The sequence below is a fragment of the Lathamus discolor genome, chromosome 1 (genome assembly GCF_037157495.1).
Source record: "Lathamus discolor isolate bLatDis1 chromosome 1, bLatDis1.hap1, whole genome shotgun sequence".
Lineage (NCBI taxonomy): Eukaryota > Metazoa > Chordata > Aves > Psittaciformes > Psittacidae > Lathamus > Lathamus discolor.
This window is the reverse complement of record NC_088884.1, coordinates 20,524,687-20,543,688: the sequence shown is the minus strand read 5'-3', so window position 1 is coordinate 20,543,688 and position 19,002 is coordinate 20,524,687. Positions and strand designations below refer to the sequence as shown.

Sequence of the window (19,002 nt, the reverse complement as noted above, 5' to 3'; positions counted from 1 at the left end):
AGAGCAAGTAGCTTAGCCATCATCCTCAAATTGTCTCCATATATCTACAGTAGAGTTACTTACAAAGAGTTTCTCTTGCTTGTTTTCCTCACAACTTGCTATTAAGATAAGGTAATTACAGCACAAGCTAAGATACACTGTAAACAGATTATTCACCCATGGGTGAGAAATGTTTTTAGACCTCATGTGAGTGCTCTACAAAGCATTGCATCTTGTAGCTGTTAGTGTTTGAGACAAAGCATCAATTCATAAAGTGTGGATTCAGTTCAGGAGTAAGAGACTGAAGTTTAGGTGTTAAAAATCCCATCATTGTCCGTAGACATCACGGGCTGTTATATAAATCTGTTCAGTTTACTTTAAGATTAAGACAATTATTAGTTGATTTTCTGTCTTTGCTTCAGTGACTGTAGTGGTTACATCTCTCCTGACTCTGCTTGTAGCTCATGTGCTAGACACATGTGTTTATGTCTTGACATGCAAGGTGAGTCCTACTACAAATTTCAGTGTCTGTATATCTCTCTTATGGAGTGTTATGTGTTTCTAAGGAGAATGTGATCTAGTAGTACAGGCCTGGAACAAGAACCTCAGTCTGTTAAGGCTTCAACACTCTTACATTCTTTTCTGAGCTTCTTTGTAGATTTTTTTTTTTTATTATTTATTTTCCTCCGTTTTGGAGGTAGTCAAATGCCAAAATCCTTTTAGGATCTCTGTGGTTCATCAGCTGCTCAAGTATACCACTCATGCTCCTGATAAAGTGCTCTGGAATCCTGTAGTGTACAGAAGTAACAGGATGAAAACAATTTGTAGTCACAAGCTGTTGTGTTGTAACTTACCAGCTCTTCACAGCTAAGAATCAGGTGGAGGAATTTAGAAGAGTGCAGTTTTAATGCAGGATTCAGATGAACAGTTGTGTTTTGACTACAAGATTTCCACCAAGATGTCCAGATACCACTTGTCTAGGAAAACACCTAAGGAAGAGGTAGCTTCTTGTCAGAAGATAAAGTTTGAGTTTACTATTTCATGCAAATATGTAAATGCAAAGACATAAATTTGTTCTTCTTTTAGTGAAGAATTGCTGTGATTTCTCTGCATTATCTGATCATAAATATTGATTTGAATCTGTTACCCCTAGAATGTTTCCTCTGTGAATATTTATTCTGGGGTTCTCAAGGGTTTAGTATAAGCCTAATTTGAAACAAGTGGGGTGTTTAAGATCAATATTATACCGTGCAGTTTCAGGGTAAAAAAATTATAATGGAGAATGCTGTAACTTTAGATCTCAGATATCTTCTTCAGGAGGAGTACTGGTATTTCTGCCTGAAAAAAAACCTTAACCTGACTTTTCTGTAAAACTTATGACCCTTACTGGTCTGCTGTTAGTGTCTATAGTAGTAGCAGAATTAAGAACTATTTACGGCTGTCTTTGGTGAGTAGGGACTGTGGGTGACAGCCATGGCAGCAGTTGCCGCTGGCAGCCTCTGTCTACTTCAGTGCTTCAGTAGGTAGAGTGAAGCACTGAAGTGATCTGCATATGATGAGTGTCATCTAGGAGCTTTGCAGTAGTTTATTAACCAAAAGTCTTGATTCTTTCACTGACCTTTTGCAGGCAGAGGTATCTGCATGGAGATGAGGTTTAGTTAGCTTTGAAGTGCTCAGTTTCTCTGAGAAAATTTGCTCTTCAGTTAAGGCCATGTGGTAAGATTTGTGGTGTCCTCTCTTCCAGTGAGCGTGCTTCATAGGCTGATCTCTTGAGGAATCTTTGCAGTACAGAAGTAAAATTTGGTATAGTGCAGGAGACTTATGGTTTCATGACCTAATAGCCTGATAATAAAATATAGCAAGTAACAAAAATGTGTCATGGGTACTAGACAGAGTTGCTTATTGGTAGGTTAGGGTACAATTTCCTCAAGAAGGGTTGGTGTTATGCATTACTTGGGCAGAAAGGGATTTTTTTGTTGTCCGGTTTGTTTTCCTTGTAACAGTAAATCATATAAAACGGATTTAGTGGAACCAGAAGTGCGTCTCCATGGTGCTTTTAAACAGACCACTCTACTGGGACATGATGCAGATACACTCCAAAATAGTTCTGTTTCTCAAGGTATTTGCTTGGGTACACTGCTACACTAACTTCTGTGGCTTCCAGACGTGTTGTTTATGCCTGGATAACCAATAAAATGGTCACTGTAGGTGTGCACTTACCTTTAGGGACAAGTTGCAGTTAAATCGGAAGATCCTGAAGTGTGCTGTAATCTTCACATGACGGGAGCGGTGCACTAGAAGGGCAAAATGGAAAAAGAAGAGATGTAATGCAAGCAATCATAGGGACACTTTCTTAGAAAGCTGCTCAGTTGCTTCATTCAGATTCAGTAGTGTATATTAAACAACCTGTGAATTAGACAATTTTCCTGATACCTCTTCATGTTTGTGTAATGAATGACATCATACATTAGGCATCTCAAATTAAAATGTGTGTGTTAAGAATATATGATTCTGGAAGAAGTTAATTACATGAACTACTCTGTTCCTGTAGACTTAATGTTCTGAGGAGAAGATCATTGCTGGCAAGGAAACTTGCTGCAGAGTTCCACAACATACCAGCAGATCTGCAGATTACAGCTCACCTTAAGACACTTGTTTTCATATATGTATCCCAAACTTGGTTAGACTGTTTTCCCTGAACTGTTTATTTGGCTATCCTTAAAATCCTCACTCTAAGACAGTTTTCTTTTTGTTTTGGGGTTTGTTTGTTTTTTTTTTTTTGTTTGTTTGTTTGTTTTTTCTTTTGCATTTTCTGGGAAACTGTTAATGCATTTTCAAGTTCTCTGGTATGTCTAGTTTAAAACTGAAAGATCACGTTAAGGCTTGCTCATCAGGGTCATGTTTCCATTTTTGTGAGGTTGTGAGGTGGTTTCACACACCATTTTCCAATTTAGAAATTTGTGTCATTCAGAATTCCTCTGCATTCATCTAATTTCCGTTCAAAGTGAATGTGTTATTTTGCCTTTATCTATCCTTGTTAATTAGCCACTATGCATCATGAATCTTGTACGGGAATATATCTGTGCTCACCAAAAGTATTTTGTATGTAGGGATACTGTGCCTGCAATTTGAGAAACACTGACCTAACGAAAGAAAACGTGTCTTTCTCCTCTTTGAGAATCTAAGAAAACTGTATTTCATTATTTGAACTCTGAAAGGTAACTCTTGCCTTTAAGATTGTAAGCCCTTTTAAAAAATGTGTTTACTTCAAGTGTTATCTGTGATGTGTTTCCTGAAAGTTAGCTGAAAGTACTTGTCTTGCTGTCTTAGCTGAAGAACAAGAATATTTGAATCTGGGAATTTGACACTAAATTAGAAATGCTTTCTCACCTCTCAAGGTAACAGCCAAGAGATTTATCTGTATGTGATTTGTGGCTAAGGAGAGAAATTAGTATTAATTTGTTGTAATATCTTTTATGTTTGGGATAAAAGTAAGAGATTATTTACAACATTCTTCTGTTATAAAACATACTATGTTGTAATTTACTGACTTAATTTTGGTTTCTGTGTAGAAAATAAAGCTTTCAGATTTTTATACAGCAGATTACTGTGAAGTTGGTAATGATATTCTAGGAATCAATTTAGCCACTGTCCTCAAATTCTTGTGTCTCAGCTTTCATCAGGGTCTCCTTGCACTTTTTTATCACACTTTAAAAAAAAAAACAACAAAACCAAACCCAAGTTTCCTGCCCTTATTTCCTCTTTTACCGTTGTACCTCAAAGGCTTACAGGTTCTTCCTTTCTCCCTTCAGTCCCTGCATCTGTAATCAGCACAAGAATCTCCAGGTAGAAGTGTCTCTTCTCCTCAACATTATCCCCTCTGCTCCCTTACTCCACTACTTCCTAGTTCTACAGGTGCTTTGTTCTTGCTGATGAACTTTGTGTCTCATGGGACAGGTAGTCCTATCTGCATCCAGTGCTGGGCTAGTCATGATTTGTATTCTTTTAATGCAATGGAGCATTGCACAAAGAGAGGAGAGAGTCTCTATGCTAGCCGTTTGCTGCTGGATACATAGGGTGCACTTGAGCCTGAGATACGGCCTTCAGACATTTCTCTCCTATCTCATCCTCTCTGGCCTAAAGTTATTGTTAATGTTGCTATAAAAAAGAACTCTTGGTGGATAAGCAAGAGGGAAGTAAAAACCAGAGTATGATACTTATTGGGCTTCTTGCCACCCTCTTCTCCCTCCACTGCTTCTCATGGAAGCACCAGACTCTCCAGTTTGTAAGCTGCTATATTAAGAAACTGTATACAGGAAGATACAGCTTCAGCAGCTCTACAGGCTCAGATCAGGCTCAAAACCGCAGAATTGCTTAGTCCTGCTTTGGGTGAACTGTAAGTTATTTCCTGCTCCTCTAACCATGTGACAGCCCTCTATGAGCACAGCTAAGTTGTGGTCATTCTCTGTAAGTAGACATTTTTTTCCTTTACTCCCCCTAAGTCAGCCAAAGCAAATAGAAACATCACTTGGCTTATAACACTAAACGCACACAAAAGCATCCAAATAAGCTCCTCTCTGTAAAACTGTGCTCAATTTTTGTGGTCAGCTGGAAAGAGGAAGAAAACTATGAACATCCTGTAGTGGTATGTGTTCTGTGCAATACCACAGGCAAAAGCTTCCCCTTGTGTTTTGCAAAGAAGGAAGCAGTAGTTTCTGATGAATAAAATGCAGAGCTGTTTTTTCTTTATTTACCTTTAGTTTGAGTATCTCAGGTATGAAATGCATTTTATAACTGGGCACACAGAATTATGTATTTATGCATTATGCATTTGTTTTTAGTAACCTGCAATTAACAATTTTTAAAAACTACTGGGTTTGGGCCTTAATTTTGTGTGCAGTTTTATATAAACCAGTATGTTTTAGCCATACAATAGGTGTTGTCACTTTGACCTTTCTTGAGCAGTGTTGGCCTCTTTAAGTGTTACACTGCACTGTTAGTGGTATTCTCAGTTTGTATAGCTGTAACTATAAAACTATACAAGGTTTTAAAGTGTCATTGCAGCAGAGCATGTTGGTTGCACTTGATCTCTGGAACTCAGTGGTGATTCAACAAACCACTTAATTAAAAAAAAAAAAAAATTTAGTTTTGTCTTTGAGAGATTTGCCCATATCATAGTCAGGTGCCAATATTTAGATACTTGAGAGGCTGCTATTACATCTGTATGTCTGCTCAGAGCATGCCCTTCCCTTCCTTAGTCCACATGTCTACAATTATAATGCACTATGTTTTGGTTTGATAGGATGGAAGGAGATGGATTTAGCGCTAAATGTTTCTCTAAGAGATGTAGATCTTACTCCATGTCATGTTTTTCAGTTCATCTTTTAATGTCATTTATGAGTTCTCTCTCTTTCAGTGCTACAGTTCTTCATTGAGACTTTTCCTTAGCAGTCTTTGAACTTTTCTGGCTTTTGCTGCCTGTAAGCAACAAATCCTGTCTGTTCCTCTGCCCTCTGTTTGTTTCTGATAACCAGAACTGACAGGCTCAAAACATGAGGTACACGCCCAGGGTATATTGAAGTTTAGTGAAAGAAGGATGCATATTGTTCTTTCTCTCTCCTCTGGTCTGTGCTAACATATTGGCGCTAACAAACTTAAGTAGGGCAGTAGCGTGAACTCATGCACTGTTCTGTGGCTGTCCATGGTGTTTAATTTGTTGGCATACTTCCTGGCTAGCTTGTACTGACCCAACTTACTGAGCATGGTTTTGGGAGTAGAATGGTGTAAACACAGTTCCTAATAGGCGAAATGGGTAGGGCCATCCTCACCCAATTTGTTTTGTGTTGGGAGGAGAGAGGGAGTTCCTCTGTGCAGATGTGCATTCTGCTGCATCACTTGCTGCACCACTTGCTATACCACTTGCCATCGCATCCACAGAGTGTCCCTGGTTCTAGTTACTAATATTAGCACAACCAGTGAAAGTTGCCAGAAGACAAAAGGATGGGGTGGCAGAAGTGAACTACCTGTTCTAGCATTGTCAGTGGTACCTCACTGGATAAGGGTCAGCTCTGCTCCTGTTCTCATAACTGTCCTCTTTGACATCAAGCTGGAGTCAAACCTGGGTTTCCTGCCAGCAACAAAATTCAGTCTTGTCTCTGCTCCTAGAAATTGCTTTTGGAAGCCTGAGAAAATGCAGGTGACTAGAAGTTTCCAGCAGATGAAAGTGTGCTTGTGTGCATAACAACCTAGTGCAGTGGACAAATTATCAAGTGTATCTGATACTGATGTTGTGAACGTGAGCTCAAAAGGTTCCTGATCCTCTTCTCTGATTTCAAGAGGGATAAAAAAAAAATAAAATGTTGCTTTCTGGTAAGGAAACTTGTAGCCATGCTTCTAACAGACTGCATTAGGTACAGCAGGGGTGACCTTAAGGGCTGCTGCTTTTCACTTACTGTACTTCTTGATTACAGAGCACTGGCCTACCAAGAAAAGGAGTTCCTGTCTGGAGCTTTCTTTTGTGATGAGTAAATTGTTAGTAGTATAAGGAAAGTTTTGTGTGTCTTCAGAAACTCAAGGGATGTGTTGAGGTCTCTTGAAATCCTCCCTGCAGCTGCATTTTGGAGTGTTTTAGCATTTTTCTGTCAGTTCAGATGCAACAATTTGTTTCCCACTTCAGCTCCAGTGACAATTCTAGGGTGTGAAGTAGGATAATTTACGGTAGTTTAACCATCAAATACTCTCACTGTTCTGGTGTCTCACCTTAATCATTGGTTCTGTCTGGGATGTCTTGGTTCTGTAGACACTTCCCTGAAGTTTTTGTTTTTTCCCCACTGTAGTGTCTTTTGATTTCCTTTTCTGCCTCAAGCCATATTTTTTTTTCCAATATCAGCTTTCATAAATCAGCACTGTCAGGAACTGGACCCCTAGTGATACTTGGTGCTGTACATGTGTGCTTCTCCCACAGCAGGTAGTTTTTGCTTCAGAGCAGAGGGGAGATAGCAATCCATCATGGATTTAGAAGTTGAGTGCTTTTAGCCTTAATTTCAGAATGGTGACTTGAATGCCAGTTCTGGCTTCAGTAATTGCTCTAGCAATGAAATGATATAGTGCCAATATCCGTATCATTGGAAATAACTTCTCCGAGATCACCCCATACAGACAATGTCACTGTGATGCAAGTCCTAATTAGCAAATGGTGTTACATAGTTGGCTTGTTCCGAATAAACAAACCAGCCATAAATAAGGATATCTGCCACAGATCATCAGGGCTGGTCTTTAACTTCAGATGCTTTGGACACTTTGTTGAAGTGTTAGCATGGAGCCTTCGTTTGTCAGAGTAACCTGGTCCTGAAATGAGGTGATTGATGGCAGCTTTTTGACTCTGGGATTCTTCAGGGAACTATAGTGTTTGTTGTAGAACTGAAGCTTTTATGTGGGGATTAGCAGGCTTGGAGATCTTAGTTCCACATCAGCTAGTATAAAACGAGTTCAGTATCATACTGCACATCACATGGTGGATGGCAGAGGCCTTCTTCTGAAGGATGTACTTTTGAATACAAATGTTCTACAGGACGCTTTCATCAGTGAAGCTGGCTAGCCTTTCAATCCATTCTGTAGACCTGTTTCACCTTCTGTAAATATTGTATGTGCCCAGGAGTGGATTCTGGACTACCAAGAAATCCAAGATTACTTCTTCTCCTCCTTCCCTGCCCAGGCTTGCTTGAGGTCTCGCTGTGTTACTGCCACACTTTCTCCCAACCCCTTCCATGTTCCTATAGGAAGATCATCCCAGTACTGAAGTTTCTGACAAACAATCCCTAGATCTTTGGAGGACCCTGTTATACAGACTTTAATCTGATGTTCATAAAATATACCTTGCTAACCTCTAGCAACCTATTAATGCATTGCGGTTAAGTAGGTCCCATTCCTGTGATTAGTTTTTCCAGGCGACTGGAAGAGATATATGTTTCTATACTCATATAAAGTCTTTTGAGTAGGGTGTTATTTTTCTTGCACTGTTAATCAGGTAATCAGCCTGTTTTCTCTAAAATGTACGCTCCTGGGACTCAGGTTATCTTTCATATACTCACAACATCAAGAACTTGCTGTTGCTGTGTTAACAGACTGAGACTGTGCAGGTGGTCAGAGCAGTTGGTGTAGTTAGCTGATCACGAAGAAAGTATTCATACAAAACATGTAACTCCTAGTGTTTACAAGGGGTACCTTCTTTTAGTCATTGGGGTTTAAATTAGATCAATGCCCTTATGGAAGAATATTTCATTACCAAGGTGTTATGCTTCTGAAACAATTAATCAGTATGTCATTAATAACCTTTTGTTTTTCCTTTCTGTTTAAAGGTTACAGCCGGTATTAATGAACATTTTCATTCTGTTAGTGTAGTGTAACAATGTACCTGCTGTCTTTATGCTGTCATAAAAGCGCTGTAACTTATCATTGCGTAAGTGGAGGTTTTCAGCTAAGTGACAAACACTTGACCTGACAGTAAGGCTGTTGCCAGTTCTCCTAAGTAGCAAGAGCCCGTGACACAGGGTGTGTTAGCTTCATTGTCAGCTCCAGAACAGACTGAGACTTGCAGAAAAGTAGTTCAGGAACTGAAGCATATAATGCTTCAAATCTAACTATTGATTAGGGTAATGATACTGACTGATTAGACTGCCAGTGCAATTGAAATTGATTTGGATTAGTATTTAATTTTCACTGGGATCAAAAGCAAAGCTATCTTAACATCTTTTTCATTAAACTTATTATTTTGGTTCATCTTGCTGTATTTAATTCAGACCGTATTCACCAGAAAGAGTGAAGGTCAGTTTCAGACCTAATATTTCGTCTAAATGTTTTTTTAAAGAAATACTTTTTGTCCTAAAAGGTTTTAAAATATCTGAACTACTGTGTTCATGTTAAAATAATATTGGTGTGACTTTGTGGGTTCTGAAATCCTGTACTGATCTAATACATACTGACTTTTCTTAATTGCAAGTTTTGTTGCTAACCCAAGATCTAGTGCTACTTCGGTACTATTGTAAGTAGGGTGAAGTAATTTTTATATTATCTGTAAGTGCAGGCTGGTATGCACTCTTAACTTCTCATGTAGAGTATCTGTTACTGCTGTTACACGATGTTCACAAATTATGAACAGGAACACAGCAGTACTAGAGAGATAATAATCTTTGGTGGGGATGCTTTTGTTCCGCCCCATCCAAACATATCAATATTTAAGTATAAAAGATAGAGTGCCAACTGCCTCTGTTCCTCACTTCTGTGTGTGGTTCCTCATTAGAACTGCTGTGTGAAGTTGTACAACCAGCTCTGCACTGCAGGAAAAAAATAACTGTTGTGGGGTATATACTGGAAACTGGTGACTGGACATGGATGCCAAGTGTTGAGTGTGGAGGAAAAATACACGGTGCTGCGTTTTTTCAGAAATTTTTTGGTTGTATAAACAAACACTTTAAATGAGTAGATTATTTTACCGTTTCTGCTGTTTCTGTTGTGCCCAGGAGAACAGGCAACGCTGTGATAAGTAACATTCTGTCTCTTTATGGAGCTGCAGAAGAAGAATTTTGGCTTCAAGGAAGGAGCTTTCCCATTAATCCTTTGTAAAAGAACCTTGAAGTATGAGGACAATTGCCCTTACTGAAGGGCTGGGTCAGAAGTAGGAATAGAGTGCTAGGATGATTTTCTTGATCCTTATGTACTAAGACTTAATGGGGTTTTGTTGCTCAGGGGTCAGGGTTATCCTGGAAGAGACCACTGAGAAGTGCCAGGTGGGTGGGAAATTACTTTTTTTCCATAAAAAATAATTTTCCTTTTGCCATTAAGTTTTGAATTACGTGCCTTGTACTCTTTATTCTTCCATCTTAACAATCAAATGCTAAACATGTGTAATGGTGACTTACAAAGGCATTGGTAAATTTGCTAAAAGAATTTACAGCTGTGGTTTGTCTGGAAATAGGTGACTTAACTTAAGCCTGAGATTTGCATAGAATTGGCCAGGTCAGATCACCATTCTGTGACACTGCTTCCAAGCTTTTAAAGTTTGTTTACACATGGGTGGATTTATGTGGCTTTTGACCTCCACAGTGCCTTGATAAATGCAGTGCTTTGGACCCACAAAGGAACCTGTACTGACAGTGACAGTTGTAGCTGTTAGCTGGAATAAATGTCAGTTTACTCAAGGGACATCACTCATGGTAAAAGAATATATTTCAGCTTCTATATCTAAAACAGTTAACAGGCTATCAGGTATTATTTAATGTTCACGCACTGGGGAGAAAACTAACACTAGTGATACAGAAGTTAGGCAGTTTTTAACCTTGGCTGTTAGCAGAGAAGATAATGTAGACACCTCCTATCCCCTCCTCCCAAAATAATACATTTCTGTTTGTGGCAGCATAATTTTCTCTTATTTTTGATTTATCAGTAGTTCTCAAAGCATATTACAGAGGTAGAGGTCTGTATCTCCATATTACAGATGAGGAAGCTAAGGCACGGGGGAGAAATAAATGCAAACATCATCCAAAACTAAATAAAAAATAGCAGACTCCCAAACATTCAGCTGATGCTTTCACTATTCGGGTATATCTACCCTCAAAGAGCTTTTAGTGTTGTATCCCTGGAATGAATTTTGGATATACCCAGGGATCATGTAACTAGTAGATCATCATGCTATTTTTTCCTATGGTATGTCTGTTTTTTAAGACTTATAATTGGGAATAACTTCATTCATAGCAGACTCAGCTGTTGGTATTAAAAAAAAAATTATACACAGTTATGTTTCCTTATATCTGACTTCAATTATCATAATTGTTCTGGTCCAACATGAACTGCTGAGGGAGGAATTAAAGCATGTTGAGTTGTGGCACAGTGAAAGTGTGATGGGGGGGGGGGGTTACATCTCTAAGTACCTTTATGTAAGTGGATTGAGTCTACAGGGCGAGGACACAAGTTGTATACACAATTGCGAGACCAGTTGCTGGCTATTATTCAAAGAGGTTTTACTTCTAATAGCCTTTTCTCCAATTTGTTGATATTTTGAAGGGGTTCTTTGTTTTATGTTGGCAAGAAGTTAATGTTTTCTGTTAAGAGTTTTTTCTTTTAAAACAATTTAAAGTGTTTTATTTCAGTGTTCTCTAAATATCTGAAGTCAAAACTCCATATTATTTTTTGTCCTCAAGTGTAAAGGTCATAAGAAAAATTCACCTAAACCTCACCATTGCAAAGCTAATACTATTTTTTTTTTTTTTTTTTTTTTTTTTTAATCTGGACCTGGGAATACCAGTAGATGCTAAATAGCATTTTCAGGGGCTCATTAATGAATGTTCCAGAGCTGGGGTAATTCAGGAATTCCTGAGGCTTATGCTTCATATCCTTTCTTTAATCAATTTAACTGTTGTTCTGAAGATTTTTACTTGTGAATGTGATACATACACCATTAAGTGTGTCTATAAAGAACTACTGTGAGTTTAACTCTTTAGTGCAATAACTCTTTAACTCTTTAGGCAATAGCTTGCTAGTGGAAGGGAAGATTGCGTTGAGTCAAAGGAGCTGGTTTCCCTTATAGCTGAATAGGCAGTAGAACAAAACAGGACACATTCAAGCTCCAACTTTAGCCCATCGGTTGCGTGAAATGCCTCATTCTTACCTTGAATATGTATGGCTTGAAACATCAATCTGCAATTTCTGTGTATGACTGAAGCATAGTTCTGAGAACTGGTTAATCTACGTACCTGCACAGTGCTTTATTTGTGTAAAGGTCATCCTAGTCTTGGGAATCTTGATTAATTTACAATGGCTGAAAATCAAAAGGTAGACTTTAACATTTCATCTGAAAGTTCCCTGAGATTTGGAAATGAGTAGTCTTTGACACCTTGATTCTCAGTGCCAGGGGAGGCAGGGCTGGGGGTGGAACTGCAAGACAAAATGTCTTTCTTCTGTAGTGAGAGTTTTGCTCCATGGCAGTAGGACAGTGACAAATTTGCAGACAGCCTGTGCACAGCACGCTTTCTGTTGTTCTGAAAGTAGCCAAATGTGTAACTTTAACAACGGAACACAAATAACCAACTGTGTTTTGTCATGTGTCTGCTGCTTTCTGGCCAGCCAAGATTTCAGCTGCCTTTAGCAGTGAGATGCAGCTGAGTAAGCTCTTAATGATGCTGTGTAGGTAAACAGGAAGTGACAGTGTTCAGCTTGTTCATCAGTGGAAGCCCCAGGTTGTGTATGTCATTTGGTAAATGATCTGCTAAAACGGGGTGGCTTAGAATATTATCATCTGGAGCATGCTTGTGGTTATGGTTATGTCATATCTGCAAGGCTGAAGTCTTGCATGTGTTGTCTGAACTGAGGTTGGAGGATTTAAAAATATTCTTTGATAAAAACATCTCTCTTAATCATGTGCCGTTTGATTTGGTTTTATATGCTATGCTGTTTACCCACATCTTAATTGTTGGTCTGCTGTGATCCACAGTTTAGCAGCAAGTGTTTGAAAAAGGGTTGGCCAGCTCTAGCTGAACTGTGTAGTTCTGGGACGTACTGGAAATGTAAATGAACTGGGATCTGAAGTCACTCAGGAGAATGTGAGCTGTGTAATGGGCTGACAGGATTAGGAGTGAAGGATCACTTAGTTAGACAACTGCAGACTCAAGTCTGGACAAGCAGTTTTATAGTTTAGATTTCTTAAACAGCAGTCCCTTGTTTCATCCCTTCTTTTGTTGTAGTTGTAACATCAATTAATGATCATGGGTACCTTCTCCACACCATATCATTACAGAATCCTCAGTGAGGATGCTGTAGCCGACTTGTGTGCTGATCAGAACAAGGCAGGGAATCTGTTCTTAGGTATTAATATTTAGGGTTTGTTTTTTTTTGTTTTTTTTTTCAATTTTTGGTCTCTTGATCCCTTAAATGTTTTGGTCTCTGTGTTGTGTGAAACTGTCTTTTAACTTAGATTAAGATCCTTATGCTTCAGAAATGGTAGGAAACACCTGAAGTGGCTTTTTGCTATTTTAGAAAGAACTTCCTCTCTTCCTTCTCCCTTCAAATAAGAAAAAGGTTGCATTATCTCTTATGCAGTGCCTTTATTTTTAAAATAGCTTAATTTGGATATAGGTGGAAAGAAGTATTAATTTCTTAGCATGTATACACAGTGCATTTTTTTTAATCTGTGGACAATCATGGGAAATTAGATGAAAAGCAAGTTTTAAGCTTACAATTGCACACTGTTGGAGATTGTAGCAAATAGTTTCATAAGCAGTAGAACTGGTGAGGCCTCAGTGCCTTCAGTTGAGTAATTTTTCAACTTGCACCAAATAAAGCTTTTCTCATGTGATTGAGTATTTACAAAAGGCTCTCTTATGTCAGTTCTGTCAAATAATGTGAAATCTTGCTTTAGTTTTCCTGTCTGTGGAGCAATCAGTCTGTCTTCTGAAAATAACGTCCTGTAAATGGCATTAAAAGTAGATTGTTTCCAGCTGCTTAACTTGTTGAAATCTGCCAGCAAACTTCTGAAGTTCTGTATTCTTTCTTTCAATGGGAAACTAGTTTAAAATCCTGTCTGTAGCATCTGAATATAACTTTTTATTACAATACACAATTGTCTTTAAATATAAGATTATTACTAACCTGTTAAATATATCTTTAACAGCACTAAGAGCTTTAAAATTTGAAGTAATCACAGTTTACTCAAATTGCAAATAAAGAAGTATCCAAATCCCCAGTGGATGAACACTGTCACATGTCAGACTCATTTGTGAAGATTCTGGAGGCAACCTGGTGGGAAGACATAAGTCATAAGCCAGTCTGAGGGTTGTAAAATCTAACTTAAAATCTAATTTCATAGTCCAAATATTGTGGAGGCCTTGAAATAATTTTATGCACAGAAAACTGTGTGTGTACTATAAAATAGTGTCATCGCACTGTTTTTTGGTACAAGATGCAGAAACCATAAGTAGCCTTTTCTGCTGTTCTTAAGGGGGAAAAGGCTAAAAAGACAGTTGGATGCATCTGTTTTACAAGGTTTGGGCCATAATCCTTGAGGTCCTTCAGATGAAGGCATCAGCAGGAAGCAGAAGCAGTCTGCCTTTACTGTCACTAGTTTTTTCTCTGTCCCTGTGCTATTTTTAGCTATCTCCATTCCTTCTCATCTTGAGCTGCAAAAGTAAGTAATTACAGGTTGATGCTTGTGAATGCTCATTGAGGCCTTTAAAATTCGGTGAAAGTGTTGATTTATGTTTAGCATTTCTTGCTGTTATGTCTGGATTGCACCTAAACCATCACTAGACACCCAGATTTAAGAGGGTTAAGTTTTACTTACTATCCAGGGCTAAAGAATATTGTAGGATTCTGAACCTAATTGACCTTAAGTTTTCTAAGTTTCTGTGAAAGTTTTTTGTTGACTCTAGCAAATGCTTCTGCTACTTAGAATGTGGAAATTGTTAGGGAAGCATTTTTGCATGATGTTGATGTGGCCTAATTAGTTAGGGATGATCTGAATAGTGTCAGGCTTACTCAGTTCATTTAAGAGCCCTGTTAGAGGAGATTGCAGTGCATGCCTTCTGTAGGAGTGCATGGTGATGAGAACATTCACCCTGGAAGTGGGTTATCAGCCCTTCCTAGCAGGAAGGGAACACACTGTTCCCACATGGCAGGAGAGACATCCTCAATGCCAAGAAAATAACTAAATTTTCTCTTGAAACAGGAGAACTGTGCATAAGGGACATAAAACTGCCAGAAAGGAGCTTGGTTGTGTAGGCCCCTGGAGGCCTTCCTTCCAGAAGGGGAGGAGATTCAGGGCCTGGTCTCTGTGCAGGTTTTGTTTCTGTATTAAGAGTGATGAGAGAAAATGCATAGCTGTGTTGAGCACTGCAGAAACGTTTTGGGAAGCTCTGTATATTTATGAAATGGAAGATAATTGCAGAACAACAGGAGGGTATTATTACTGTCTAACTCTAATTTGCTTTGAATAACATGAATTTATTAAAATATTGACTTTAAAATGTGTAATTGCTTACACAAGCTTGTATTTGAGATACGCTAAGATTTCAGGCAATATTTCTGCTTGAATCATCAGTGCTACTGTTTTGATGGGGTTTTTTTGTTGGTTTTTTTTTTCTGCCGGATATTGTAATCTAGAGAAAGAAATGTCACCCACTGGTTTCTGTCTAATTGGCTAATTTTCTGTGGATTAGTTGTTATGTCTTGCAGCGTTAGCTACCCTGCATTCTGACTTCTGCTTCTTTTCTTCTCATTCAGGAGTCTTAATGAGTTTCCATATCTTCCTCCATGACTCAGGTAATGCTAGGTGATTAAAGATTGCTGTGGTACAGAAGCTTCCTGTCCTCCTTATGGTGAAGATTAGAGTTAAACCTCACTGTTTTCCACAGTGAAGTGGTACTTGATTTTAGCATATCTCTGTTCCTGAACCGTGCTGTGCAAGGAAGACTATTACTCACCAATGTTTTTAATGTCAATGAATAGCAATAGCCCTTTATTCTTGGAACAGCCACCCTAGAAGCAAACTGGGGGCTAACTTCCTGGCCTTGTATCAAAGAAGTGAGTAACTGGAGAGCACCCAGCATCACCTGGTCAGGCTTCAGCATGTTGGCTTACCATAGTAAGGATTTCTGGTATAGTAGGTCTATGTACAATACTGAACCGTTAGAAGAGTACATGAAACTTAGTCGCATTTTTACAAGCATTAAAAAAGGAGTGATTAGACACTGGAACAGGTTCCCCAGTGGTGATATGAAGCCTTTAAGCTTAACTGGACACAAACTTGAGCAACTTAATTCCAGGCTTTTAATTACCCTTGCACGAGGTTGGGCTGGAGGACTTAGAGGTCGCATCCAGCCTAAGTCCTTTCGTGAATCTCTTTATCTTCGTCCCACAAGCAGTTGTCAGCTGCACATAAGCACTACAAGACCATCCCAATGGGTCTTGAATTGCTTTCTCTTCTAGTGTGTACTGAGGTGGCTAAACATCCTCTTACAGCCTTAATCTTGCTGCTGCTCTTTGTTGTGACTTTTGGCCCACTATGTTTTAATGTCTGTACTTTCCTGTAATTACTTACCATTTCGCAATTGATGTCAACCATAAGCAATCTAGTGTGGCGGCTCTTACTTGTAATGAGATATACCGCTTCATGTTGACTTGCTTTTCTGTTTTTGAGAAACACTGAATTACAGCAAATCACTATCGTGACAGGCTACTGCAGCAAATGCACACGCCAGAAGCTGATCAAAGGACACAGCTACCTGCTGCCCACTTGGAAACTAGCAGTGGCTGCTGCGATCACATTCTACAAATGTGCAGTGACTAGTTGCGGCTGCCTTCTTCAAGCAGAAGGTGTTTACATGAGCCTTTTGTTAATACCACATACCCTGCAGTATGTGTGCCCAAGGATGTGACCAGATGACAGCACCAGACTTACAGCTTCATAGCTCATCAGTTTGAGGAGCGTGACAAGTTCCTGAAATTGGTGATGTGGCATATCCTCCAGCTGGAAGCTGACTGTGCCAAAAGCTGAAGAAAACTGAGGGCTGTTTATTCTTATGTCCCTGGCCCATCAGTTTTTGGTGGTCTGTCTTATTTCTTTCCCCTGTGCACCTTTTCCAAATATACAAATCCTGGAAAAGGACAAGGTCCTCGCTAAATCTGTTAAGCAAAGCATTAGTGCCAACTTCAAAATCCTCCTTCTGAAATACAGCAATAACTTTAGGTATTAAGTGCTGAATAAACTTACTATATCTCAGAAAAAATGCACTAATTACCTTGAGTCTTTAAGGGCAGTCCTGTTTAATTCCATCTGTAAAAATCTGTGGTGCAACCTCTTGTGAAGAAATATTTGCATATAGTTTTAAAGAACCCATGCTTATAAATGCAGTGTCCTCCTCGAGAATGCTGTGAGAAACTGAGCTGGATATCACAGCTGGCTTCAAAATAGACAAACTGAATGCTCATTCAGAAAATGCAGTAGAATACTCAGATTGATACTTGTATAGATGTTCTCAGATGCTGCAAGTCTGCACTTAAAGTTGACTTTTTTTAATTGAATTTATGTGGCTAGGATTCATAATGAACAGCAGTAGATGAAGTTTATGGTTTATATTTTCTCAAGTTTTAAATTTTGATAAGTTTGTAAGTTTGCAAAGGAGGTGGATGAGTAAATATTTTTGTCCTGTCTTCCAGAAGCTGAAGAGCGTAAAGCGTGGCAGCACTACTCTGCATGATGAAAATAAACAGTGGCCGAAGTAAAAAGAATTGAATTTTACTGTCCTTTTCTTCCTAAAATACATCTTGTATTTTTTCCTGCATTGTCTTTTTAATAGAAAAAACCTAAACTGCTGATGTAACAGTGGAATTTGTAATTATATGTTCTAGCATGTGAAAGCCTCAATGCAGTCAGCCAACACTAGGAATTCATGCAATGCTAATGAGTAAGTTAAAATGTAATTGAACTCTAGGTTTGGTAGGCCTCGCAACACCTTGTTTAGGTTCAGTGGAATTGTTCTCTAACTTGTAAATTAAGCTCTACTCGTAGGGTATCCAAGTATACATTAAATCTATTTTGATTATGTGGAATGATGACGTGCTCTTTTTGTGTAACATTCTAATGTCTACTCATGGGGAAGGTTTTATAAGCAATTGTCCCCAAGTTATGACAATTACTGGTTTACCTAGATCATCCAGTCAGTGTTTTTGCAGCTAGATATGACAGGAGGCAACAAATAGGGAGCTTTCTTGACACAGATAACTGTCTTCTGTGCCTTCAATTTAAGTTGCATAATTCCTGCAAAGACCACCCATTTCTGTGGATATTCCTGTTTGAGGGAGGTTAGCTGGGAGCTGAACTTGTTTTGGATGGTTGAGAAGGCTTTTTGCATGGTCAGTGGGATAGTTGCTGTGGTTGAATGTGATGCCTTTGTTACAACTATAGAATGGTCCATCTGTGCTTATTTTTGTTGTCTTCTGACTGACTACAAGATTTAACAGTGAGATGATATTGGAGAAATGATAGGAAAAGCCGTTAGAAGAAGTTTTGAAGAAAATCTGGCCTGTTGTGCCCCAAATCATTTTTCCCTGTTGCACATAAGGGGGAAAAACATCCTTTCTTACACCTGCAACTTAATGTCAGTTAACGGTTTCGTTGTGGCAGTATAGCTAACCCAAGGGTCTATTCTTATTCATCTGACAAGTCCAGTTATGATTAAATTACTCATATTACTCTAGGTTACAGGGAGAGAAGTTTTACTTTACACTTAGTTTTTGAGCGTTTGAGGAGGCAACTTCAAAGCTGTCTTTTCATCAGTCAGTCATGCTTTAACTTTTTCTGTAGGTTACCAGAAAAATCAGTAGTCTGACAACCTCTGAGGAGGTGGTTGCAATAAGGAACAGAATTATACCTTGATCGTGAAAGTTACATCACAGTTCCTGTGCAAAGGTTATAAAGCTTCCCCAGGGAGTAGCTGTCAGTCTGGCTGTGTTATTTTAACTCTACTTCAGCAAAATTGGAAGGATTTTTTTATTAACAAAAATAATAATAATCAGGAAAGTTAGGTTATTCTTCTGGTTATTTTAAACCAATTTAATTACGACTTGGGTGATATTGGCAGTAGATAATCTTATAATGCAACAAGACATGCCTGCATTCTAAATGTCAACTGTTTTGGCAGGTAGTGTTGATGAAGGAAGGCAAAGTAATGCTCATAGAGCAGGTGGGGAAAACTAAATATGGAGCCCATTAGTCAGACTAGGTATGAACCCTCCAGAAGGATCTTGGAATTACAGCAGATCTATGAAAACATCTGTTTAAAGTTCCATAATGAAAAAATAAATAAAACTCTTTGATTTACAGGGAAAGAAATAGAGAATGAAACAGAAAACAATGTTATTGTGACCCAGTGTTCAATAGGGTAATAAATTAGATTAGTACAACATAAGTCCTATCCCCAGTCAGAGAAGGGTGAAGTAAGACTAGGCAAGATCTATGTGAGAGTAACAAGGCTAACT

General features: G+C 38.7%; 1 protein-coding gene across 2 annotated transcripts in view; it reads left to right on the top strand.

Annotated features, from left to right (window-relative positions):
- Positions 1–19,002, top strand: part of WASL (WASP like actin nucleation promoting factor) — a 49,635-nt gene that overhangs the window by 4,948 nt on the left and 25,685 nt on the right. The window contains exons 1-2 of one of the 2 annotated variants that reach the window (XM_065664302.1): positions 15,250–15,285; positions 17,182–17,243. The exons of the other annotated variant lie outside the window; for it this stretch is intronic. The gene's annotated coding sequence lies outside the window, so the exon portion shown is untranslated. Of the gene's footprint in view, positions 1–15,249; positions 15,286–17,181; positions 17,244–19,002 lie in introns of those variants that run through there. 2 annotated transcript variants of the gene reach the window in all.